We start from the raw sequence: 11267 nt of genomic DNA, 5'->3' as shown, positions 1-11267 counted from the left end.
ACTAATTTTTCTCTAATGTCACTATTGCCATTGTAACCAAAAACAAACAGGAAAAACTAGTTAAAAAATTAATATCAATTATGAGAATCCGATGATTAATGTTATTTATGTGAGCTTACGATAATTCTAGATAACGAATATTATGATGATAAGGACAATTTATGATAATTAGTTAATGATAATTTATAATAAACAAATCAGATTCATATCAGGTTAAATAATCTGATGGTCTTAATAATTCAAATGGCTTTGTCAATATTCTTCTCATTGTCGCCCGATGGCATATATAAATAATAATATTCTTTATTTATTCTGGGATTGATCCCTTTAGAATAATATAAAGGCGTCAAAATTAGGCTTTAGTGCCTTAAAGTGAAATACAATATAAAATATAATAAAACAAAAAAATTGAAAAGATAAAAATGAACAACAATAATTAACAGAATATATAAAATAAGATAGAATAAATAAATTAAAACCATACGTCGTATCATAAAACATAAGCTGACAAACACTTCTGATAATAAAAAATAGAAAATAAAAATTATAAAAACCAAATATAATTAAATTAAAAATTAGTTTAGCTTTGTAGAAACCGTAGAAACCAGTAAATTTGTATTACATGTGTTTCAGCATTCAATCTCCGTTAAAGACTGCATATAATGTTAAATAACAAATAAGAGTTTTATAGTTAGGAATACATTATACTCAAACATTTGGTTGCTAACTTTAGGTTGTATAAGGAAAGGGACATGACTCAAATGTATGTTATTTAGTAGGGATAGAACAAGTTTGTTTCATAAGTTTGCCACCAAAGAAAACCTATGTTGCCGCTAGACTATATTTTATACTTATTCTCAAAATGAATCATGGCAAAATCTATAGGCTTTAATATGAGATTTCACAATTGCTTAACAACTTTGATTTCTACTGAACTGCAGCAATGTAACAATGGCCTAACTGAAGTTTTCATTACTTACTATAAAATTGACAAATTTTATTCCTTCAATTTCAGTAACGAGTGGAGTACTTTAAATTTAACCCAGAGAGTCATGTTATAGAACTTGCTGACTAATAGTTTATTTATTAAGATTTTAGTCACTAGTTCTGCTCAAGTACTTCGAGTAAAGTTTTAACATTTATTTACAATAAGTTGGACCTGATCCTGAAAGACGAAAATATAGCAGGATAATTAGGCCAAGATGAATGAGGGCAGATTGATATCGCCTTTTGTGAAACGGTAATTGCCCCTCAAACCAATCTCACGTTAATTGCCCTAATTATATAAATGAAAAACTTTTTAATTAAGAGGAAATGACTGAATAGTTAGCCCTCAGTTTATTGCTCACTAATTAACCCTGCCCTCTCAATGCTCAATGGCAATTAATAAACCCCCCTCCCCCATTGCTCTTCGCCTCCTGTCTTCTTCCAATTTTATTCCTTTCTTAGTAACAAATCCTCAATGACCCCTTGTTAATTAGAAAATAATAGACTTCTTTACTCCTGTTTCGAATATAATTGCTAAGTTGGACGTCAATTCACGAAGAGCCTCTTAACGTCCTTTGCAGGGAACTAAGTTGAAGGCTATTGAATTTAATTTTAATTTTATAGGAATTAATCATTAGTATTTAAACTTTTGTGGTCTAGGTATTTGTTCTGATTTTTATTTGCGATTCAGTCAGACTTTAGTTCTTTTTGAGTAAAATATAAGCAAAAAGTAAAAAAGTATTCCGCCTCAACTAAGACGTATCTTGCTCATTCAAGATCCATCTCATCTCGTCTCGTCTACCCAACTGTTTCATCTTCAGCTATATTACGTTCAAAATAACTGCATCATTTATCTGTACTGTCTTTGCCCTGACAAAATATCATTCTCATCCAGTTGTAATATATAAAAACAAGAACGAAAAATATCCAATCTCATCGAGTGTAAAAACCTTTCTAGCCGTTCAAATATTTGTCTTCGTATTCTTTATTGGGTGATTTTTTCTCCAAAATTAATTTACCACGACCTATTGCGCATGTCGCTAACTTTGCCAAATCAGGCCAACAGCTTTTGAAAATATACATCAATTGTGGCAATTAGATATTGATCGGCTTTGTGGGCCTCACATGATTATTATTACAATTTGATTTCCTTTTGTTTGATTTTAGAGGCTTATCCTCTAGGGGAAAAGTCCCTAACTATTAACTATGCATTAATTAATTAATGATTTTAAATTATTAAAAAAATAATCAAACTATTTAATTGATTGAAGAATTAAAGAGATAACAAAACAAACAAAAATAATAATATTTACAAAATAATTGAAACAAAATGATAATTATGATAATAAAAATAGACTAATGCAGAGTTTATAGCTGAATGCCTTGCATTAGTCTGAGCTTCAATCTTCTAGATGATGTCAGATTTTCAATGTTATTAGTTACAGCACCCTTAACTGCTGGTAACTGGCTACGGAATGCTGTTAAACTTTTGAGAATTAATTTATGATCTATTCATTTTAATTACAATGACAAATTTTTAGTCTAAAAATCACCACTGTTAAAAAAAAAAATGTTTCCAGATAAGTCTTTAATACCATCCTACATCATTACTTTAATATTCATTATCTCCTTTACTTCTTACCGTCCAAATTTAGGAACTTCAGCAGAAAATGTTTAGAAATTCCAACCTATGGTTATAAATTTTCAAATTAACAAAATCGTTATTCGTCCAATGATCCGGGTCGTTATTCCTCCGACATTCGGGCTCTGATATCTTTCGTAGTTCTGCTTTACCTTTAATTCATTCTCTCACATGTAGAAATAAAAAAGGGTTCAGAGGTCCCTTTGTTGAGAAGAAGAAATTGAGTATTTGTGTCTATAATAAGTATAAATTTGCTTTTAGTGTTTTATAAGCTGTTAATAAATCTTTTTTTAGCCACATGTATTGGCTTGTTTTAGCTGTCTTGTTTTGTTTTTGGCTTGTAGTGTGAATATAATCTTCTACTTGACAAAACCCTGAAATAAGACTAAAAAAGTACTCAAAACGCGAAACATTGATAGTATCTTGAGGATGAAATTTCCCTAAATTAAAAAAAACAAAAAAAAAAAACAGTATTATATTTTATTTTTTATTTATTTTAAGAATTTTTCGATTCACAAATTGTAAAAACCAAAGGTTTGCAACGTGAGTAGTTAAAAATATATAAAATAATAAAAATAGTAAAAAAATTACATAATATTTTTAATAAAAAGTGATGGGTCGAAAAATATACTATAAAATTCATTTACTCACCCTTCACGTTGGCTGGTGTAGACAGAACCCTGAGGCTCGAGAGCAGCAGGCATCCGACAAGTAACAGCAGAGACATCACTGAGCCATTACTGCAAATCATTTTAATTATTTTATTTATTTATTGTAATTAAAATTCTAATAATTTTTTTGCAGAATCTAGTCAATAGCTAAATAATACTTAGTTCATGATATATTTATGTTCTGTTAATTTTTAATGATAAATGTTTTTCATATGTTAACCATTTACATTTTTAATACATAGTTTTAGTTGGGTATTTTGAGGATCACATGCTCTATGTCATCAAATATATATATTTTTTTTCATCGACTTGGAACGTTTCCAAAAAACAATTATATGAAAACTAGTGTCCAATTTTACAATCTTGGTGGGAATGCAGACCGTTTTTCTGATGGGTAAGGCCCCAAGTAAATATCATTAGGATCTATGAGCTCAACGAACAATAGGTAACTGCAATGATTTAAGAGGCCTATAGCTCTTTGTTATGTTGTTACCCGAGCAACCTCGAATCTGTAGTCATCACCGATTTTTACCGTCTCGAACGCCAAATTATCTTTGACAGAGTTTTGAAACTTGTCACTTTTTTTAATACTTTTATTTAAGTTCCACTATGAATTTAAGAATCAAACCAAGATTTTTCACTTCACTATGAAATTCCCATTCCTCTGATAACTATTCGTCAAAATCCGATAATTCTGAGAGCTGGAGAAATGATAGATAATACCATATTTAATAATAGTTATGGTGCTGCATGTAATTCAGCATATAAACCGTTGTCCCATTAGACTTCTAATTCCTCGAGAAATCATAAAATATGATTGGAAGTAAATCTTGTATGGTAGGATATTTATGAAGATTTTGAACTGTGATGAATTTTAAGGAAGACACTAAAGGGAAGGTTGTGCTTCTTTACTGCACCTCCTTTATTGCACTAATAAAGCCGTTTATTAGTTATGCGCCAGCCATCAAATTGGATATATCGGTTATTCTAAACTTGCCCTCTATTAGTTTATGACTGTTTACGATCTTTATAGGGTCAGGATACTGCTTCCTTCGGCCTTATCGCCAAGATCGTTTCGCTGAAAGGCCGTAAACCCTACCAACTAGCAAATTAGCCTGGCCTAATACTGTTTCCAGTAAATAAATACTTTTTTTTTTTATCAAATCAGAGAATCAAATTAAAACAGAGAAGTGCTTAAATATATATCTTTATGTGCATCTTTACATACATTAAATTCAAGCTTTAGCAGTTTGTTTCATCTATTTGTTTTATTGTTTTTTTAGTCGGTATCCTAATTGGACTAATTATAGACCCATAAATCATAAACAAGCAAGTGAAATGAGAGAAATGGAACTTAATCTACTTGTGATATTTCAAATAAAATCTTATAGTGTGATTATGTGTGTGAGGTGTGACGAGTATTTGCCTGAGATGTGACAGCAACTTTTTCGATATGACCGACCAACCAGAAATGCCATTTTATAGATTCAATTTTTAACCATAAAATTTATTTAGTATATATTTTATTACAAAAATAATTGTAACGTTTTTTCCAATTTTATATTAAAGTGGCTCTTACGATACAGATTAAACACAGTAAATAAATGTGAAATTAAGTGTTATTTACCTTATAGTTCTTTTGAAATAATTGATGTCTTAAATTCCTAAATTTCAAAAAATCTTCCTAGAGCACCTTATATTTTGTTTATTAAAAAAAAAGAATAAGTTCCGATAAGTTTAAATATTAGCAATAATAAACAATCTATAAATACAAAATATCAATGAATTTTATGAATAACTAAAGGATAAAAAAAAAATTAAATAAATTCGATTCGAACGAGAAAAGCCGAGAACTCCCAATCTCTTCCAAATGTATGGCTACTCCATTATGTTTTGATAAACTATTGTTTAAATGCATATTCGTTATTGCTATCGAAAAACCCTTAAATACAAATTTTTGTAGAAACACGAAAATGAAATACTTTTTATAGTTTATAAATTTCGGCTTATCTATTGTCTTCAGAACGTTTTTCGAAAATCCAAAAAATAGTGATTTAAACACGAGTCAACCAATCTTCACAAAACATGAGGAAGGAGGTCAGTATGTGAAGGTATTGCCCACATCGCCTCAGACTTTTAATTATAATAAACGTCTGCTAAGTAGATTGGTCCCTAAAGCTTTTTTTCTATTTTCAATTTATTATATTTATTTATTGTTTTATTTTCCCTTTTTTTATTTTACTTTAAAGTTTTTTTTTCCCAAAATAATCCTTTTTCTGACTATTTCTACTGTCTATGTAGTTGCCAATATTTCAAAATACGTTAATGCTCGTTTGAGAGTAAATTTCACATGAAGAGCAGTTGTTGATATAACGTAGGTGTATCTAATGGTGCCAACGTTTCAGCCAGAGTTTTTAGCCTTCATCAGTGCTGAAAACAACTAATGAATGCAAAAAAATAAATAAAACGAGAAAATATAAACAGAATAATTCAAGTAAATAATTATACATTATGAAAATTAATAAAAATAAAGTTAATAAAAATGTTGATTTCCTTGAGGATGATTTCCACTTCTTTTATTACTTTTTTTTTATTAATTTTCATTCTGTATAATTATTTACTTGTATCATTCTGTTTATATTTTCTCTTTTTATTTATTTATTTTTTATTCATTGGTTGTTATCATTCTCTTTGTTATTAGCTCTGATGCTGGCTAGAAACTCTGACTGAAACGTTGGCACTATTAAATAAGTTCTATCAACTTATTTGTATTATTTACTGACCGCAACCACAACCATCTTCTTCTCTTATATATTATCTACGGTCAACTATTTTCTCATCAGTATGTGTATCTATGAAATCAGTTTTTGTCATAGTTAAAAGAAAACAAATGATGAAATTCGATAACATCTATAGTACACTAGTTCTGCATTGATCCCCAGATTTTTACGAAATGTATGTCCAACCCTACTCAGTGGAAAGCAAAGATTAAATTACTTATAATCATTAAATTTTGATACTTCATTTCGATTTGTTTATTAATTTATTATATTTGATGGACGAGTATTTATGTTTCTTAATGTTTGTATTCCGTAAGAAACTATGAAACCAAAACTTTTTATCTAATTCTAGAATATGGCCACATCTTAGAGAAAGCCAATAGATTAATTATAGAGGAGAGATAATCAAGTTAGTATTTACTATTAGTTAACAATAGTTGAGATAACTAAGAAAACAATGTTGAATATCTGTTGTTATCAGTGGAAGCAGTAGTAGCCAGTACAAGATTTATTGGGACCTTATCAGCGGGTCCGGTCGGTTCCACTGTCAAACACAATGGCTCGCTCTCATAACTCTTCTTCGGATACTTTTGTCCGCTAGGAATTTCTCAGATCGTTACACCACTGTAATTCATAATTTGCTTCACACATAACTGTATTTATGTGTATTTTCCTCAACAATTACTTTTGACTCATTTATCACACTTTATATTTGAATTAGTTTCGTTCTGAAATTTTCGATATTCTAGAATTTAATTTGAACCTTTGTATCGCTAGATTCTGGAGTTTTTTTTTAAAAAATAAAATTTGTTTACTACTTAATTTCTTACCCAACGCTTTTTACTCAAGAACTCCATATGGATTGCTATAATAAGGATTCTGATAAAGAACTGTTTTCTTATTTTCTATGATTTAATTCAGTTATCAGCCTATGTTTATTTATGATGTTTATATATAATATTTTTGATCCACTTAATTATTAATTTGTATTTAATTATTTTATTGTATGTATTCTTTTTATTTTATTTATGTATTTAGGTTTTATTTAATCTTTAATATATAGTACGATTGGGTACTTACATACCTAATACCTCTCGGCCTTGATTGTGGCAGAATGTATTATTCTAATAAACATTTTTAAAAAAATTGAAGATTTGTTTTATTGGATACACCATTTATGTACAAAACGCCAAAAATCACTTATTATTTATTAATTACCACGAAGAATTTTGTAATATATATTGTGATTTTGAGGTGAAATCCTTCCGATGAAACTTTTTAATACAAATATTTTTTTTAATTTTTATAACGATTTGATATCTTTACCATCATTGTTAGAAAATCAAATCTCTTCAATATTAACAAAAGAAAAAAACCTTTACCACCACAACCTATCAAGAGTCAGGGGATCAGTTGAATACAAGAAGATAATGTTTCTTGAACATCGGTTGAGCAAGGAGATTTGTTCATGATCACGTTGACCCACGATTTTTTTTTAAGATTAGTTGTATCACTATAATTATAAAAATAAATATATTATTGTAGATAGCTAAATTTTAGTGAAATAACCTATTAATTATATATTTTTCAATAAAAATAATTTTAAAATCAATGTAATTTATTCTAAATAAATTAAACTAAAATAAACTTGGAAAATAACTTACATCGACTTGACTATTTCCTTTTTTTGAAATGTTTTTGTCATTTCACAAACGGTGTACAGAAGAAGTGTACTTCTTGATTACAGACCGTAATATAAGAGCTAACGAGGTCTGTAGGTTATTCTGTTCAAGCTATGACGCTAGGATAGCATCCTATGACATCTAAATAAAAAATGAATTGATAAAACCATGTATCGCACTAGACCGAGAGGCAGCACGAAGTCTCCAGGTATGGACAATGTTGGAGAAGACTCGAGGACTCTGATCGGCGTTCAGAATTGTAGGACAGATGCACTGCAGCAATTAAATTTTTTTCGCATAAATTATTTGAAGATGCCAGGATACAGTAGGTCTTTGTCAAATATAATAAATAAAGTACTTTATTTTCTCATTTTTGTGAGAGCCATACTATTGCTCATTCACAAATGACTTGTAAATTGTAATTTTCCAGCCATCTCGTTGTAATTTTAATTTCTTTAAAATAATATTACAAAGGATCTAATTTTTTCATGATACTCGGTGGATTTCTTCACCCGCGCTCGGCCCTGTGTACAGTATTGTATAAATAACTAAATGGATACACGAAATTGAAAAAAAAAATACCTTGTTGTTATTTGTAATACATATAAAAGTTAGTTTACCAGCATCATTAGTCCACCAACAAAACAGTTTGTCAACAGTGTTGGTCTGCGCTTGTCAGATTGGTACTGTTGCAATCTATCTCCCTCCAGAACAGTGGACATTATCTCGACCTTGGTAGGACAAATGGTTGTTAGAACTTTGTTCACTTTTGAAAGAAAAGTAAATCGGTCTATTTGTCATTATTGCTACATTTTTTAAAGGGAAAAATCGTTCTAAACTATTTACTCCGCTAAAAACTAACGCGTTTTTGGTAAATATGGAACGTAATAATGAGTTAAAACTTACTTGAAGTAAAATATCGTTGATACAATGACAAAAGTTAAAAAAAAAATATATTAGTATTTAATACTATTTATATACTGTTACAGGACTGTCAATCCTTTGTTTTGTTGTTCGTAAATTGTTTTTGTTGTTTTTTATATTATAATGTTTTATAGTATAGGTTTACGAGGATTGTTCGTAAGCTAGAGGGGGGGGGGGAGTTACAACCTTAGTCAGTTGTTATTTCGATGTCAGGTGATCGAGTAGATCAGCCGATTGAAGATGTATATACAGCGGTACGGAACACAATAAAAGTGTCTTTGAGTAATAACAGAGTTGGTCATTTCTATCTGCCTTTTCTCTTTTTCATTCTTTGGGCTCACAAACGTTACACTTATATATATTAAATGTAATGTGAGTTATGTTACAAAGACATGATAGAGCTCCTAATCTAGTCATCGATAAAACTCCAATAACATCTCGAGAGTAGAAGGTCTCGAGTAACTTCTTTTCATATATCTAAAATATTTATCACGTATTGAAGTAGGGTTAGTAGGTACAAGTGCGTTTGAATTGTTAGGGTGTGTAACGTGAAATGGTTGATATCTGGTTTCCGAATCGGCAACATCTGAAACATTGTGGTCACTATGAATGAATTTATTCGCGACAAATTTATTAATTATAATCCTCCAGTTTTGGCACTATTCAGATGGTGAATTTCCGGTAGTAGTTAATTTGTAATATTTTTTTTTGTAATATACGCTTGTTATGCAATTGCAAAGAGTATAAATCAAATTTTAAAATGTAACAGGTAATAGACGTTAGATAAAGTAGAGAACAGATGAAAGTAAAATGCAACAAAATCCATGATAGTTAAATAATCATGTATCTGTTTGGCTTTGCAACGACAACATAAATACTTTAATATATAATATGTGGAGTAACAATGGTGGTATTGTGTATCGTACTCTTTGTCCATAATATAAGCGTTTACTCATGAAGCCTATTGGTGCACCACCTTACAAAACATTTACCGTAAACGTCAATTATTCTGGAAAATTGAAGACTATAAAAGGAACTATAAACGCATTTTATATTGTTGCGAGAGAAGTAGGGTGTTAAATAAAATAATTAATAATGCTCGTAGAAGTTGTTTCACAACACTAACTGTAAGAAAATGCTAATCCTTTCTGACAACTAACAAAATTTACTATACAAACTCTCAAAAGTTCTACAATTAGTCATTACAAAGGTTTATCTGCATGTTTTAAATCTGGTGGATTTGAATATTGATTGTTGAGCTTTGTGGCTCTGCAAAATTATATTTTTTTTTATTTTTTACCAAAAAATATTATCGCATAATAAGAAAAATAAATTATTATATTGTCGGTCTAGGATGGTTAATGTACAACATCATATAAAACATTTATAAATATTTATTGGTTATTGAAGATATATCTATGAACGCTTTACTATTTTTTTTTTTTTTTTTTATGTTCCTTGTATAGTTTCTTATAAATGTTTACAATTGTTAACACAAAAAAACTACTCAATCTTATGGCTAAACACCACTTTACGATCCTTCAAAAACAAATGTTAAAACAGTTAGTATGGCTTTCATACAACTATACAGTCCTTTCCAACTGAAAAATTATTTAGTTTATATAATGAAATATTTTATTTACGCTAATAAAAACTTTAGTATCACTTATTTTTTTATTTATTCTTTTAAGTGCAAAAATGTATTCCAATAACTGAAAAACTTCATTTTCTTTTGCCTGCAGAGCAAATGAAAAAAAAAAAAAAGAAGCCGTTTTTAGCATATATATTATTAAATATAATTAAAGAATATATATTAACCTTCCTTAATAACAAAGAACAACTAACGGTTATATGACAACACTGATAAAGTGAGGATCGATGATGGAGAGTAGTGGGTGGTTTTGTAATGAAATTCTATCCTGTCATATATCCAGGTAGACCAAGACCAGCTGCAGTTGAAGCTTCCTGAGACGTGCCATATGGTTCAGCTTTCACAACCTCTACTTCATTTATCTTCCGATTTCGGTTCATCCGAGCAAATAATCCAGGTGTGATTGTATCCAAAGAATAGTAAACTTACGAATTATTAGAAAAAAACCAATAAAAGAAACATTCATTTGAGGCGATACTATCATCACTTCTTGTATAAAGGCTGATCAATTGTGGTAAGTAGATATTTTGATGAATATTGAAAATAAATATTGCATTAATTAATTTTATTTTTTTAAATTATTTATTTACTGTAATTTACAACTGTACAAAATATTACAATAAGTAAATATGTTTTATGTTTTATATACACTTGAAAATCTTGGGAAGGAACCACCCATTGGTGGTACTTCAAACATTAATTTAAACTAGAAGGTCTCATGGCGATCTCCTTTCAGACGCCTCGGAGGATTATCAGGGATTGTTAAGGATGAAAGATTAAGAATTAATGGGTTAGGATGTTAAGGAGTTTGGAATAAAAAGACGCATATCTGGTTTGGGTCAAATCTGCAACGAATGGGATGTTAAGGTCTTTATGAATGATTTTATTTGTGACGTAATAAGGAGCATAATGGATTTTACGTAGGATTTT

At 29.4% G+C, this 11267-nt stretch overlaps 1 long non-coding RNA gene across 1 annotated transcript in view; it reads right to left on the bottom strand.

Moving 5' to 3' along the window:
* LOC136795893 (uncharacterized) overlaps positions 1-11267 on the bottom strand; it is a 251538-nt gene that overhangs the window by 173561 nt on the left and 66710 nt on the right. The window contains exon 2 of the long non-coding RNA XR_010843606.1: positions 3281-3369. This is a non-coding gene — a long non-coding RNA (uncharacterized lncRNA). The remainder of the gene's footprint in view (positions 1-3280; positions 3370-11267) is intronic.

This window comes from Halyomorpha halys, unplaced genomic scaffold (assembly GCF_000696795.3).
Source record: "Halyomorpha halys isolate HHAL.00 unplaced genomic scaffold, Hhal_1.1 Scaffold545.1, whole genome shotgun sequence".
NCBI classification, from domain to species: domain Eukaryota; kingdom Metazoa; phylum Arthropoda; class Insecta; order Hemiptera; family Pentatomidae; genus Halyomorpha; species Halyomorpha halys.
This window is presented reverse-complemented; position numbering and strand designations above follow the sequence as displayed.